Raw genomic sequence first — 17,689 nt, 5'->3', positions numbered from 1 at the left:
AGTCTAGACGTTTAAGGTCATACATATTTTAATGAGAGTATGAATCATTTTAATTACATTTTCAATTCATAACTGACCATCGGATCTAAATACACAAAAAGTATTAACGAGATGTATGGGGCGAAATTAAAAGTTTACACAAATATCAACATACAGAAAATGACAAGTTGTCCGAAAAGGATACCTGAAGATCACCAAACGGCCCGAAAACAATGGGAAACCCTCTTTACTGAAAGACAAGTTGTAAATCGTCCAAAGTTTCTGTAAGTGTGTTGATAATCTTAAAAATCAAAAACAACTTTGATATGAATGAATTTTGCGATAGGTACAACAATATATAAAGAAGAAACCAATATGCCCTCAAATACCGAGGCAAGATAGAACATCATGGGGAAACGCAAAATAAAATAATCAACAAACAAAAACAAAACAGTTCGAGAAAGTTCAAAAACAATTCTAAGATGACTGCAGTAGTTTACTCAGTAGTAAACTAAGGGACTCTTATGATCTCCTAAAGGATTGACATCGGATAAAACATAATCAAGATTTTTTGAAATGGTAAAATTAAGCAGAGTTTGTTTATGATTCCTCTAATTGTACACGATGTGTTGCTTCCGTTGTGCTGCTTATACAATAAAAAACGATGATACAATAGCCTTTATTTATACTTTTAGCACAGCCGAATGTAGTTATCTTCAAATTGAATATTTTGACAACCAATACCCCGCAATCTCAACACGGCCTAGTATACAAAATAATAGTTTACTAATCCTTAATAACTCAAAAGCATCAAATAAACACGCCACTGACAAGTGTTGTAATAACCAGGTTGAGGAGCCTTGGTGGCCAAGTGGTCTAAGTAGTTCTACTGCTGTAATCACTAGACAGTCAACACTGAGATTGATAGTTCGAACCCCGCTCGTCTACGAAATAATTTAAAAGTGGCGTTAAACACCAACAATCAATCATAGGTCGTAATATACAAACACGTATCTGATTTTTTTCTTGCTATAAGCCGATTCATATTTTCCTGACGGACTGAGTTTTTTTATTTAATCAACGTGTGGTTCGTTTGAACTCACTTCTTTATTTGTCAAAGTTAATTAAGATGTCAAATTTTCTTTCTTACCTCTAATTTCGTTATTGTGACGTCACGCAAAAGGCTTAATGTAACATAGAAAGAACAAATAGTCTGGTAGATCAGAAGGATTTTGTCTGCATATCGTTAAAAATCATCAGAGAATCCGATATTCTCCCACCGAAACTCATGCAATACGATATGTTATCAAACTCAATAGACTGGTATACTTTATAAAATGTAACAGTTTTTTCCATACATTCCAGCAGCAATAACCCTAATAGTTGACCTTGGTTTATAAATACTGTCGCCTTGACCTTACCGTCCGATTGTAAAATCAATGTTAAAGAAGGGGTCCATTTGATGTCCAGGATAAATAAATACGTAGCCACGTCCAGTCTTAATGGGAAATTTAAATCTTGTGCTTCCCATGTACGAAGTAGCACACTGTCTATATAAGCGTTACATAATCCATGCACAGCTATTTCAGTGGTCTGTTTCAAAGCAAATAACTTAAAGGGAACCAATTTTTCTGCACCAGATGCACATTTCGACAATCAATGTCTCTTTAGTGATGCTCCAAGGCCAACATATTTGAAAATTAAAAGCTTATTAAAAAGATGAAGAGCGAAAAACAAAAAGGTAAAAAAAAGAATAGATAACGCAGGGGAGAGAATCAGAGCTTTGCATGAGGGAGATTCATTCCTTAATTTTAAATTTTGTAACAGGAAATTTCAATAACGCAAAATAAGTATTTCCATGCCAGTACCGAAATACATCGTCTTCCACTTAACAAATAACATAATGACATCCTCTTTATCGGTGAAATTCTCAAATTCCCGCACTTCCTAGAGGTCGAACTGCAATACAAATCCTATTACTGTATCTAATGTTAACTGGTTCTCGTCCTGAATATGCATGACATATTCCACCTGACTGTCTGTAATAGGAAGGGATGTATCTGTATAGTTAAGTTTTTTTTTCTGGCTACACTATTCAAATAACATATTGGATGAGCACAGTTTGACAATTGAGGCAAATGAGGACAAGGAAATATCTATAACAGAATATTATTATTATGAATGAAACGGATTAAGTTATTAGACTTGTTATTGAATGTGTATAGTAGACAAACGTAACGAACTTTTAAATATTATAGTTTGTAAATTGATACTAATGTATACTCATCGACTGGAGAAACTATTCCATTTTACTTTCCGTTTGTAGTCTATTTCTAACTTTAAAATTATTGAAATGATTTTTTGACCCTACGTTTCTGTTGTCTAATGAATAATTTGTATTTGACTTTTCCCGGCTTTATTTTGATTTATGACTTTTGAGATTGAAATCTTTATTGTCGCAACTTAAATTATCCTGAAATTACAATTGCATTATTTTGAAGATTATGCTTAAAATATAATTTCCTCAACGTCTTCTAATTTGTAGCAAAAACATGAAATTGTGAACTTGTTCTTTAAATGCAAATAGGTGGTGGGTTACTTAGTTTCTTCAGTATATAATTTCAACACTTTAACTTATTATCAAACACGATAAATGATTGCGGTTTCCCAAAAGGATGATACTGTTACTCCTACAAAAACCACTATAAACTACAAACAAAATATGAATTAATATAAAATTAGAAAAAAATATGAATGATAATTATTTTTGCATCATCACAATGATATAAACACGCACTGGATAACCTGACCAATACTTCAAATCAGCAAAGTGTTATGACATCACAGATGTTGAAAGCTGGGTGTAAAAAAACATCATGATTTGTTTGAAATTACGTAAATGATGTTAAACATCACTTGAAGACGTTCCCTTTCATCTGTTATATTTAAATACTACATCGCATATCTGAACCGGGCTAATGTGACAAATATACAATTAACATAAAAATATCAAATTATTTATAAAAAAAAAAAAAAGAAAATTAGATCAAGGAACTTTTCATCAGCCAAAAATTGCTAGATCGAAACTTTCGTGGTTCGTTCGGTACATTGTAGACAGACATTTTTTTCTTTTATACCCCTTAAAACGTCTCGTCTTATTAAACGAGTCATTTCATTTGCAGCATTCTCATAAGGATGTTATATAACTATAAAGATAAAACTATAATTGTCTTTATTAACAATTAACCGATCTGATTTAAAACTGTTACAAAATTGATTAAATTGATGATACACTCAGGACAGGAAAATAATGTTAAGTACCGAAACAATGGACGAATAATTTTGGTTGTTACTGCAGAAAGATCACGATAAGGTAAGAAAATTCGTATGACAATCATAACTGTGCTGCACATCTACAAATTAGATATAAATAATAATACTACGAGTACCAATGAAACAAGTTCGTCAACTCGCTATCGAAGTCATAATGTATAAAAAGTTAACGATTATAGATCAAAGTACTGCCTTAAAACAGAACATTGGCTTACACCTAACAGCAAGTTATAAAGGATCCCAAAAATGGCTAGTGTAAACAATTGTAAATAATTCAAACAGTGATTAACTATTTTAAATTATCTATATAAAAAGCGAGAAACGAGAAACACGTATGAACCACATCAATGACTTTAAGATTATTAGTCTTTGGAAGAAAAACACGGAACAGTTGTTTAACAACAAACATTTGAACAAACTGTAAAAATATTTTTTTTAGTGATAAGGATTAAAGCACAATGTTGACTGCAGTATTATTGACTTTTTACCTATTATATCTGTTTGTTTTGTTCACGCATCGTTGTCAATATAATGGACTTTAACGCGACTGTCATACAAGTGAGAGGTTTAGCTACATGTAGCTATACAACTAGATTCAATCCGCCATTTTCTACATTAGAAAATGCCTGTACCAAGTCAAGAATATGACAGTTGTTATCCATTTGTTTGATGTGTTTGAGCTTTTGATTTTGTCATTTGATTAGGGACTTTCCGTTTTGAATTTTCCTCCGAGTTCAGCATTTTTGTGATTTTACTTTTAAAAACCTAGACTTTGCTATGCACAACCACAAATATATATAAATAATAAAAAAAGACACAAAGTACCGATTTAAGAGTGCTTTCAAATAATGGGAGCCAGTTAAAATCCCATCAATTCCTACTTCGGGCATTATTGTATTTCGAATATGTAACTGTTTTATGGGTCTTAAAGACTTCGGCTAATTGTAATATCTGCCCACAATAGAAAGTTTAAAAGGAAAGTTAACAAAAAATTGATTCCCGAAGCAACAAACAATTATAGGTACAATATATCAAATTTATGCAACAAAAATATCAACACTGAAATAACTTTGTTTTGATTATCAGGACTCGTTTATATTGTTTTGCCTTTGCTTACATTTGAAATGTTTTCTATTTGTTTCCTCATGGTTGATATAGTCTAACGTTTAAATTTGTCATGTTTTATGGCCCTCCACTTTTAGAATTTACCTTGAAGTTTGGTACTGACTATGCGGTATGGGCTTTGCTCATTGTTGAAGGCCGTGCGGTGACCTTTAGTTGTTAATTTCTGTGTCATTTTGGTCTCTTGTGAACGGTTGTCTCATTGGCAATCATACCACATCTTCTTTTTGTTAATACTTTTATTTATGCTGATTGAGTTATATAGTTAATGATCTGACCGTCACTGATGAGTCTTATGTAGACGAAACTCGCGTCTGGCGTATCAAATTATTAGCCTGGTACCTTTGATAACTATTGGCGTTCTTTCGTTTAAAGATAAAGCAATCGCAAAGGTCTGAAGAAAATGCATTCTGAATGCTACTTGTTACATTGTGAAATTTAAAAAGATTAAAACCTGACCAGTTTATCAGCAATCTTTTTTTCGCTGAATGGGTGACAGCGTTATAACTTTACAAAACGCAACAATCCTCCCAAAAGTGTTTGTATATAAGAACTCTCAATAGACATCTAATTATACTTACTGTCTTAGCATTCGATTAAAAGAATGACCACTTCGATTATAGCACTTGATAATTATAAAAAGAAGGAAAGAAAGAAAAGAATTAATATGAATCAAGGAGAATGAACTTCACGGAAAGTCAATTTATCAATATTACAATACCTAATGACTAAAAAGGCGACAAATATTTATATGTCTGTGTCTCGATGACTTGTTTATTGTGTACCTTCTAGATGTTATCATAATTAGCCAATGGCTTTAACAAATATGTTCTGATTAAATATTTAGACAATCCAGATTTCTTAATATTGATAATAGATGTGACTATTGACACCTGATCGTGACAACACCCTCCAGATATGTGAATATTTGTCCTCATTTGATCAAAAATGAAATATGAAAGCCATTATTAAATTTGTGATGTAGGTAAACGGGTAATTTTTCATCTGCTTGGATAATATTTCTCCTACTTACTCTAGTTAGTTTAAATATTAAGAGGAGGAGCTTAATTAAGTCCTAGATTTTGTATCTTTAATTGTATGGGACAGCACAGGGCATAATGTTTTTCGGTCGAAGTGTTCATCTGTCAACTGTCCAATATCAGATGAAACATTTTGTTTATGATAGTTTCTATTGATATCACATCAATTTGAAACTCAGAACACATTTTAATTATTCAGCAGGCATTAAAAATATACATTCAAATAAGGGCTTGACCCATATTACGCGGTTCCTTGAACATGGAAATTTGACAGTGTAAATAGAGCATGGCTACCTATAAACACATAATTATTCTTATTTGCGAGTATTTTTGTACAGATATCTAAATCCGTATTTTAAGCATTAGGTCGTTAGTTTTTTTTTCAATTGAACTGTTTCATATTTTCCATGCCCAGGTCTTTTATAGCTGACTATACGGTATGTGTTTTTCTCATTGCTGAAGACTACACAGATGTCTATAATAAATTACATCCAATCCATTTAAACTTTGATGGATATTAGTCTGGCAATCATCTGGTAACACATCTCCTTATTTTATTTGTTTATCAATTGTCTCTCCTATACCACTATAAACCAAGGTATGTTCTTTATGCATGAAGGTTAAATGAGCAACACGACGGGTGTCATATGTGAAGCAGGATCTTTTACCCTTCCGGATCACCTGAGATCACCCTCAGTTTGTGGTGGGGTTCCTGTTGCTTAGTCTTTAGTTTTCTTTGACTACGTGTGTATTGTGTAACATTATTTCTTTGTTTGTCTTTAATTTTCTTTTTAGCCATGGCATTGTCAGTTTATTTTCGATCTATAAGTTTGACTGTCTATCTGGTATCTTCCGCCCCTCTTTTTACTATGAACTTTGAACGCTGCTACGACAAAAACATAACCAACAATTAACTAAACCCTCAGAAAATATCAAAGAAGTTTGTATGATCAGTTGCATTTGAAGGAAAATCGGAAGGAAACAAATCACAGAATATATCCTCGCTTTGAGAACATGATTCAAACATAAGAAACTGACCTACCTTCAGTTACATGATGTAAATGCTGATATATGTAAAAGATATCCGTTTTACTTTTACTTATATTTAATTTTACCACAATGCAATATCGTATTCTAAATCATTGAAATGTAAGTAAATTGACCCATACAGCCAGCGTACTGTTAGTATAGTGTTTTAAATGGTTCGGTGAGCTTCTGCGACATGATAGAATAAAGACCTTGGTGTTTTGATGCAAGGCATTTGGTAGAGGGGTGGTTAAACATCATTAAGATTGAAACCCAACAATTTAAATGATTTTTTTTTTTATAAAATCGACATGTTCTTTGTTTATTATGGATTCAGTCTCATTGACAACAATACTTATTAATTATACCTGAAAGTCGAATCTTCAGGTATCAACTACCCGGTATTATGCCATTAAAGTATCTTTATTTTCCAATATTTGAAGTATGGTAACTTAACGATAAACGATTTTTATTGTTTTGCTTTTAATTGAAACCAATTTCTTTATATTATTCATGAATAACACATTTATTTTCATGACAAAAATGATACTTGAAAACCTAATATGAAGTTTTACTTTCAAAAGAACATCAGTATAAAACTGCAGCTATTTACAAATATTCTTTCTGTTGGTCTCTTCCAAGGACAATTCTCTTGCAAGTTTACAATAAAAATCCGCCTCATTCATAACAGTCCTTAATGGAGAGATACTCACTCACTTTTATTATACTATTAATGCCCTAAAAATTGGATATATTTTAACATTTAAAACTTCAATCAATTTAAAGTGGTGATGTGTTTTGATATGATATGTCGATGAATCGATAGTGAATGTAACACAGTATTTTTGAGTGCAATGACGGTACAAATAGGATGTTTCCGTAAACTGTAGGCGATAAAGACTATAGAACTGAGATGTTGTATAATAAGTACTAAAAAATACATATCCACCAGAGTAAAAATAAAGTGACAATGAGCAATAGGTCACTGCGCGGAACTAGAAAAACATATACCGTATAGTCGGCTTTAAAAGAAAACACTGAAACAATTTTGACTAGAAATGAAAAAATGCCCTTTATCCCTTTTATTTTCGAAAATATTTTTTAAATTTTAATGCATGCTATATTTCATTTTAGATTAATATTTTTCAATGACAAATATATATTATTTCAAAATTACAATGTTGCAATTATAAAAGCCAATGAAAGCCATTGTGTTTAATGCCATTTATTCGACATATCAATAAATATGTCGAATTAACAATATAATTGCACCACAGTTCCATTTTATGTCCCAATTGTAGGCAACGGGGGCATTAAGTGTTAGCCGTCCGTTAGTCCTTCAAGTCCGTCCTATTTTCGTTTTCCTACTCCAACTTTAGTTTGCCACATGCAAATGTTATGAAACTCCTACACAAGGCTTAGAATAACAACTCTCAGACAGGAGTTTGAATTCTGGTTGTGAGTGATTTGCCGTTCTAGAGTTAAGCCTATTTCTATAGCTTGAAAATTGACGAGCTGAAGTTGGGACATTCATGTACTCATGCGCATTCTAATTTCGTATTATCAAAAACTGGTTTTGGTGTTTATGGTTGATCTTTGATAGTATTTGATTAATTTTATCTGCAACTTTGCTCGTCTCTTGACAAATTTGAGCTTGACATAATGTATAAACAGTTGTCCATAAATGTGCGTATGCGTGTTAAAACCTTGCCTTGTGTAGTTTGGTTGCTGACCTTTCTCTTGTTCATGGTTAGTATTGTTTGTCAAGCTGTCTATATTTATTGCTATTTGGATAAAAAAAAAATACCTTAGTAGCAAATGATACTCTCTTTACCCGTTATTTTATTTTTCAATTGTAAATGTTGTCACACAATTTTAATTTAGCCCAATTCCTTTTTAATCTGTTGATATATTTTACTTCTTTTATTTGAAAATATATATTGATGGCTATAAAATAGCTTATAAATCCTGTACAATTTGTATAATGAAATATGATTAGCGACGTAATACTGTTACAACTTTGAGTACGGTAATATTGGATATGTTATTGTTAAACTACTGTCTCACTATTGTTCATTTTTATGAATGAAGAGAATACCTACTTTGATTTGTAAAACCTACTTGCATTATGTATTGGACCAACAGGAAGACGCGGTGCATAAAAGTGCATTGTTGCACAAATTTTCATTAATTCAAGTTTGCAATTTTAATTGATTCATTATGCATGCAATTATTTTTATAGATAATAAATAAAAACTTAAATAATAGCAACAGATAATTAATCCAAAAAAGAGTTGTCAATTTGTATACATTGAAAAATAAATGACCCCAAGACTGTTTTGAGAACAACAGTTTCTAAAGCCAGATTATGATAGGTGTATTATCTTTTCAACCTCAATTATTTCTTAGTGTCTCGGGTTACAAAAAAGACTCCATTTTTCTCTAAATTGGGGTTGATATTTACAGAATTACCTTTTGAAAACCAACAAATAATTGCTAATATAAAAACTTAAAAAAGTATGAACTCAACATGTCAAAAATACTGTTAAATTGCTAAGGGGGAAGGGTCAGAGTTCATTGAAGATTAAGATCTATGATATATACCACCTAGTTATTATAGTCATTTTTCATCCAACCAAAAACCGAAAAGAAAAGTGTCAATCAAGCTGCTAGTCAATTGGACATCATTTTTGTCGTAAAGTTGTCCTGTCAATTTAATATGTTTTCAGTGTTGATGTGTTTCACATGGAAGAGTTTTGATCAAACAGTAAAAATTTCTTAAGATACATTTTAGTTTTTGAAATGTTCAATAAACAGGGATTATATTTTCATATTCTGTGGACTTCGATGCCAGCCGATTAAACTGCATTTGGCTTATATATAACGTTAAAATATATATTTTGGTAAGTAGAAACTTTATTTCACGTGTTTATCAAGTAAACATTTGTGGTTTGACATATTATGTTACACAATCTCATAAAAAAAATCTATTCGTATTTAAAAATTGTTTATGCTTTTTAACAAGAAGCCATCAAAGATTTATAGATTCACATTTATATATTAATTACTTTACATTTGCATTTTTATTCTCCTTAAATTTAAAGTTGCCTGTATGTGCAATATACGATAAGAGAGTATGCTTCAAGGTAAAAGTTGACAATAAATTTTACCTGGTTACAGGTATAAAATACAAAAATCCCAAAGTAATTGAATCCATGTTTTGTCAATAAAACAATGACAGTTGATTTTTATCGCCCAAGATACAGAAACCTTCCGAAAATATTCCCGACTGTTTCAACATATTTAATTATTTGAAAAATCAATAAAACTGCGTTTTCGACATTCCAGTTAGTTATATGTTAAGTGTAATGATGAGATAGCTAAACCGTTTGGGAAATTAATGCACATTTTTCGTATCAATAAATTGATATACATTCATTTTCCATTGTCTACAGATTTTCTCATATTTTCTCAATTTCCGCATGTTTTTTAGTTAAAATATGTTAAAATGAGAGAACAGTCGAGAAAAAATAGGTATACAATTTTACAATTTGCATAATTATTTAAGATCATTGGACCGATTTTATGTTCCCAACTTGATATGTTTTGTTAACTGGTTATTTTTTTACTGGTATTCTAACACCACCTGTCGTCACTTGATCACTTTACGATGTTCAGTGGACTTATTTATGGATTAAGTTGTCCGAAGTCACTCCGGAATTTAGCCTTCATACAATTTACAATATTTCAACTGATAGCCATACGCTATATAGATGAGATATTTGCCACTGGAAGTTATTAAGATAATAAACAGTCTGAAAGTGACCCCTGAATCTAACCGTGATATAGATAACAATTTTTCAAATGATTGCCACACTCTATATTGATGAGATATTTGCCACTGGAAGTTATTAAGATAATAGATATAGACCGATATACTGGTTCTCTACATTTTGATTATTAGAAATATAGGTTTAAGAAGTAGTCTCCAAACGTCGCCTTCAGAAGAAAGCTGTTTATAAAAGTCTGGTGTCCTTCCTTCTAAATTCGGGAAAGACTTTGTGACGTTAATCGAATTAGGAAACCACACTTTGTTGGCGACAACTTGATTATCAAGTTGAATTCATCCACAAAGATACCATTACTAATATAGTGAATCTATAAATACTTCTTGTGAATTGATTAACAAAAAGAATAGAAAGAAAAACAAGACTTTTACATGCAATTTGATAAATCTCTATTTAATTTCAAACAGTGAGATAGATTTTGCACGTTTGTCCTTGTATTTAATAGATACAATAAATATGTAAAATAAATCAATCATCTGATAAATTAGCCAGTCATACGTCATACAAACATAACATTAATGATTTAAAAAGGAATTACATGTATGGTTTCGTATGATTTCAGTGTACGTGGCTAGCTTTATACATGTACAATGAACCTTCATCTGGTACACTCAATATTGGAAGTTAAACACCTTAAACTTTTGGACAATTAACCTGAAAAGTCTATAAACAAAACAGAAAAAAACTTGGAAGGTCAACTTGCCTTAGCAGATTGGTTCTTCTTTTTAATTGATTGAATGTTTACATGTATATAAGCTGAGAATTTTACATTCAAATCAATAGTTTATATGCAATACTGCCTGGATTCTCACAGTTTAGTATCGTCTAGAATTGGTGGTAAAACTTCGATGTAGTATAAAATAAACTGCAAAGTATCAGGTTTCATGAAAAAAAGTTCATATTTTATTTTTGCACTTCGCTTTATGTTTTACTACTCGGTTAAACATGAACTCGGATGACTTAAACTATATCACTTCTCTTTTACCCAAAAACTTTCTAAGTTGTGCATACAGTCGAAGCCCATCTCCGTGCGTGCGATTTTTACACGGCGTTGAAAACCCATTGTGGCCTTGAGTTAGTATCGGCTGTTTGGTCGGATTGTTGTCTCTTTGGCATATTCCCAGTTTCTATTTTCTATTCTATTATACGGTCGTCCAGAAGTTGTCGTTGGTTGTCAATTTTAATGATTTTAGCTAAAATCAGACCTTTGGTTTTAAATTTTGATATTTTTATAGCCTACTATACGGTTTCGGTTTTGATCATTGTTGAGGGCATGCGTTGTTTACATCCTTACCTTCGTTGTCCTTGTTTGATTTGTTGTCTCATTGTCAATCACAACACATCTCTTTTCATATTAACAAGAATATAGTATATAATATTTCCATAGTTGCATGTCCAACCATTTCAACTACAATACCTACAAAGGCAAGAGAACTAGGCTATTTTAATTTTAAAATTGAACTCGGAAATTTATGTGTAGAAAATTTAACACCTGTTAGTTTGCGAGATTTATGTTGAAAAATTGAAACATGAATGAATTACACATCGGCATTTTATTAGAGTAAAATATTAATACTTATGCTAGTCATGACAAAAAATTAGCATATACAATGTGGTTTATAACGTTTTATACAACATAATTGATATATAAATAGCTAAAATATTCAAGGATACTGACTAATAGCCAATCTATCTTATGATTTTGAAAGCATAATAAGCTCGTTCAAATTTTTTATGATTAAGACAGTCATATTTTATCAAATTAGCAAATATCGGTTAAATCTATACCCATTAATGCCAAGGTATAGTAAAATTAGAATAACATTATGTAATATTTTAAAAAGGAATTTAAAACCTTATTTTGATCTGATAACTTCAAAAAGACAGAAGAATATCAACTTTACAGTTAATATATTTTGAGTTATTTGATGCCAAAAATACACTTGGTATCCCGAACCTAAATCTGGAATTTTTTGGATCGGAATACACAGTGTGTTACAGAACGTGTTATATGAATCGGCCGAAGTTATCTGTAAGTGGATGTAAAAAAATCTACGCGAAGAAGAAATATAAAGCAAAAATGTTATTTGATATAGGAACATTCTCTTAATCCTGCAAACACGAAGTTATTTACGTTAGATTAGAAAAAAAAACAAAAAAAATATAATATTATTTTCCATGATACATGTATCCTTAGTTACACCCACATCCCAAGGGGTGAATAAGAAAAGACATAGGGTCATCCCTGTACTTCGTTCATTACGACAGAAGCAGGCGTCAGTTTGGTAATACAGGCTATATAAATACGCTGCCACGTCTATGGTCGATATGGGGACGTTTATTACCTCACCTCGTGCAGCAAAAAAAATTCATGATGGTTGCTCGTTGAAGCATTTAAGAACCTTTAAAACATTGCAAGTGTGTCTTCCTGCTTGTAAATTAGCACGTTTATAAAAATCTGGCTCAGAGGGTTGGTCTAGTCCAGTGCAAAACGGTAAATATTCATATTAAATTAACATGTTCTCGCCCTGAATACGCTTTTAATATGCCGCTGGACGTTAAACACCAATTTCATCATCATCATCATCTTTGATTTAAAGATTATCACTCCAGATACTATATATGTACATTTATAATGTATGTTTGTCAAATCTAAATGCAATTTATAAACAGAACAAAAAGACAGATTACAACAATTTTTATATCATATATATACATGTGTAGTCTTCTCTAAACGCACCAACTGGACGTACATGTATTTCCTTACCAAACAAATCCCACAAATGAAAAATCCAACTCAATCCAACACTTTATATAAAACAGAACTTTTGGTGGACAGACTGTCATGGATTCAGAAGGTTTTAATGGACCAAAACGAGCAACGCATACGTATCTTTCGACTGATTTTCGCTGTATTATTTAGTTATTAAACAGGAAACACCTAATAATTGAAAAGTTGTTTTTTGTGGGGGATATTTATCCATCTGAAGATGATTTTGAATAGAACATGATATTAATTATGAAAAAAGAAAAATTAATAAGCAAACTTAAAGTTTCCTCTTTACATTATAGTAATTGCATGCCATATATCAAGTACATTAATGGCTTTGTACTATCATATGTTCAATTTTCCCTCCCGCATCTAGGCCTTGTACTGAAACTTTAACGTTTTAAAACTTTTATTATATATATGTTTAATTGACTATTTCAAAATAGTAGAACGATGTATTCTCTAAAATTGTCAAACCATATAGCGCTTCGGGTTATAACTAGCTATCGGATAATCATACACAAGTTTATCACCTTTTCAGTTTTATTTTCATCATTTTATAGAGTAACTTAAGAAGCTGTAAATAAAACCGAGTGAATATGACTTCATGTGAAAACATTTTTATTTGTACCATTAATTGAGCACCAACTTTTTTTAGTATTCAAAGCGCTTCAATGATTCTGTTTAGATGTAAAAATAAAACACATACATGATCTCTCTCTTGTTTAGCATAATGTAATTGACGGGAGTGCTATTAGTTACAACCATTTAACAACAATAAAAACACTTACTGAGGCTTTTAATCAAAACCACCATTGAAGAATATAAATTAACGATGAGCACTTCCGTTCAGCCTTAAAAACCACCATTGAGAAATATTAGTTGTCGTTGAGTGCTACTTCTGGATGAGTAGGCCCTCAAGTATAGATCTAACCTGGTATCGTTTACTGGATCTGATCATCATTTGATTTATTGAAGACAAGGATAGGACGTTATACGTAATAAAATGCATGAAAGAAATTTCATTTTTGAAGGCAACTGTTTTATTTACTCTTGGAATCTAGCAGTGGGTGCTTAGCTGCTTTGATATCAGTCTTACATAACAGGCATTACGTCTTTACTAAAGTCTAAAAGGTTGTCTATATTTGGCCATTCCAATGCTCTCAAACCAACAAACAGAAGCATTCACTTTGATAAAGTCAAAATACAAATACTTTTTACCTCATAAATTAAACCGATACAAGTTTTTCCTTTTGTTTTGATGTAGAGTGGGACATTAATGGCAAAGATATCGTTTTCATCTTGGAGTAGATTGTTCATTTTGTTTCGTTTGTAATAATGTCAATAATATAACTATAAATTATCATGATGTTGGTTTTTCTTTCTCTTCAAGACAATTTTTGAAGCATGTATTACTTCTTGATTGCCATTAGCATTACTACTGACGCAACAATTCCAAACGTTTAAAGGATTTATAATGATGTTTGTTTCAAATTTGTACAATCTATTGACTAATCGAAAAAAAAAAGATTGATAGTGCGTAGCAGTTATGATACGAAGAGGCATAAATATCTGTAAATTATGACGAATAAAAACAAACTTTGTGCGCCTGTCCCAAGTCAGGAGCCTCTGGCCTTTGTTAGTCTTGTATGATTTTTAATTTTAGTATCTTGTGTATAATTCGGAGTTTGGTATAACGTCCATTATCACTGAACTAGTATACATTGTATACGTTTTTGTTTAGGGGCCATGCAGCTGAAGCACGCCTCCGGGTGCGAGAGTTTCTCGGCGCTGCGTTGAAGACACAATGATGGCGTCTGGCGTACTAAATTATAATCCTGGTACCTTTGATAACTATTTACACCACTGGGTCGATGCCACTGCTGGTGGACGTTTCGTCCCCGAGGGTATCACCAGCCCAGTAGTCAACATTTTTGTGTTGACATGAATATCAATAATGTGGTCTTTTTTTTATAAATTTCCTGTTTACAAATCTTTGAATATTTCGAAAAAAACTAAGGATTTTCTTATCCCAGGCATAGTTACCTTAACCGTATTTGCCACATTTTTTTGGAATTTTGGATCCTCAATGCTCTTCAACTTTGTACTTGTTTGGCTTTATAAATATTTTGATATAAGCGTCACTGATTTTTTATGTAGACGAAAAGCGCGTCAGACGTACTAAATTATAATCCTGGTACCTTTGATAACTACTTCAGCTGTTGTCTGCTCTTTGGTCGGGTTGTTGCCTCTTTTATTATAATGGCTTAAGACCTTTTCTATGGAAAAGACGAATCTTCATTCTGAGCCTCCAAAAGTGAAGTTACATGCTTTCTTAAAAAGTATGCTGTTATTAAAAATAATTTGCAATCTGTGATTTAGAATTGATTTTTAAAGCTTTGCCACTACGATGGATCTCAGAGGAACAATGAAAAAACACGAGTAACAATTCATTCAGTAACTTCGAGATGATATCAATTACTACCACACCAGAAGAAATTGATAAAAGCTCCTTTATGTTGCCCAAAAGATCATTATCATTTATTTGAAACGATTAACGGACATTAGTAAAAAAAGGTATATCCATTCAGACAAACGACACTATTTTTTATTTGAATTATTTGTATCTACTTTTTTCATTTTATCAGTAATTATATTGCGACTTCGTTTGCATATGAGTTGAACATTTCTAAGCTCCACAATACAGTATGTGTACTCCCAATTAAAGCATAAGAATTTGAGATCAGATGTAGAGAAATCTTAACGAACGAGGGAATATAATCTCTAAGATGGTAGCTGTTAATTTCTGGTGCCACTTTATCTTGTTAAATTATAAATTTTAGTGACAAATTATCGTTTCAATAAAGGACCACAATGGCATCGGTAATAGGGATAGAAGTTTCTAGAAATTTTATTGTAAATAAATATGATTAATTTTTTTCTCAGTAGTCTCTATAAAAACCCGAACTCAGATGAGTAAATTAAATAAGCTTATAATTTTGGGAGTGCTACATGTAGTTGCGCTGTAGGTAGTTGATTGGAGTCAACTTGAGAAAGCGTTACACAATACGACCGTGTTTATAAGACTTTATTTTTCTATATTTTTCAATCGCATCAGAACTTTTGTAGTAGGAATATTAAGAATCAGATTTTTATTTTCATACGGAAGCGTATTAGCGCCACACATTTTTTTTTTTATTTTTCTTCCTATGTTTGCGTTATAACGCAAACCTTTGCGTTGTAACGCAAACATTTGCGTTATAACGCAAACCTTTGCGATATAACGCAAACCTTTGCGTTTAACGCAAACCTTTGCGTTATAACGCAAACCTTTGCGTTAACGCAAACCTTTTGCGTTATAACGCAAACCTTTGCGTTATAACGCAAACCTTTGCGATATAACGCAAACCTTTGCGATATAACGCAAACCTTTGCGTTTTAACGCAAACAGTTGCGATATAACGCAAACCTTTGCGTTATAACGCAAACATTTGTTTTATCTTATTTCTTATTTAAGATTCAAAGGAAACAGTAGTTTTTAATGGAGGAGGCTGGATATAATAAAATTGATCACCTTTGTAGTAATTGCAAAGTAAACTGCTTGAATAATTAGATCATATCAATGACTAATAATGAGCAGAATAATATAAGAAGATGTGGTATGAGTGCCAATAAGAAAACTCTCCATCTAAGTCACTATTCGTAAAAGTAAACCATCATAGGCCGAATTACGGTCTTCAACACGGAGCATTGGCTCACACTAAACAACAAACTATAAAGGTCCCCAAAAACGATATCCAAGTTACTACTAGTATATATATTACAAAGAAAATTGAGTAAATTGAGGTTATACCTAAGAAAAAAATCAACCCTGCTAATATAGCTATAACCGAATATAAATATACTTCCAAAGTAAGCTCTTGTTTGAGAACTGTGTAAAGTAGGTTACATTCAAACAAGCTACCCTTTGGCAATAAATGTATAGAATGAAGATGTTTTATTAATAAAATTATGTTCTCTCTATTCAAATTGCTACCCAAGCATCTTAAAAATACTTCATTATATTGAAATGAAAATTCAATGACTTTCTATCAAAGAATCTTGATCATATTCTGAGATTTAAAAAAAAATGTTTCCTTATTAATAATTCATTTTAAAGCAGAAAGATCATTTTGTCTATTTGAATTGGAGGTTTCACAATTGTATGACATTATTTTTGATCTTTCAATTTTAATATGACTATATACTATATCTATTTTCTTGTTAAATTATATACTTTTCTGATGCACAAATCAGTCTTAATTTATGTATAATTGCACTTCAATTATTCCATTATTCCTATGCATATTTATTATAATGATTTGGCCTTGTATGTATGTTTCTTTTTTTATCTACTAGTAAATCACATCCGAAATGAATGACAGACGGACATATATACAAAACTTAATGAATAATTGAAATAAAGATGTTTGCGTTATAACGCAAAAGGTTTGCGTTATAACGCAAAAGGTTTGCGTTATAACGCAAATGTTTGCGTTATATCGCAAATGTTTGCGTTACAACGCAAAGGT

The 17,689-nt window shown here is 31.6% G+C and overlaps 1 protein-coding gene across 2 annotated transcripts in view; it reads left to right on the top strand.

Annotated features, from left to right (window-relative positions):
* The first annotated feature begins 9,158 nt into the window (after positions 1–9,158).
* Positions 9,159–17,689, top strand: part of LOC143085324 (protein Wnt-5a-like) — a 54,065-nt gene continuing 45,534 nt past the window's right edge. The window contains exon 1 of one of the 2 annotated variants that reach the window (XM_076261620.1): positions 9,159–9,403. The gene's annotated coding sequence lies outside the window, so the exon portion shown is untranslated. The remainder of the gene's footprint in view (positions 9,404–17,689) is intronic. The other variant, XM_076261607.1, reaches the window with a different exon arrangement.

This window comes from Mytilus galloprovincialis, chromosome 1 (genome assembly GCF_965363235.1).
Source record: "Mytilus galloprovincialis chromosome 1, xbMytGall1.hap1.1, whole genome shotgun sequence".
Taxonomy (NCBI): domain Eukaryota; kingdom Metazoa; phylum Mollusca; class Bivalvia; order Mytilida; family Mytilidae; genus Mytilus; species Mytilus galloprovincialis.
This window is presented reverse-complemented; position numbering and strand designations above follow the sequence as displayed.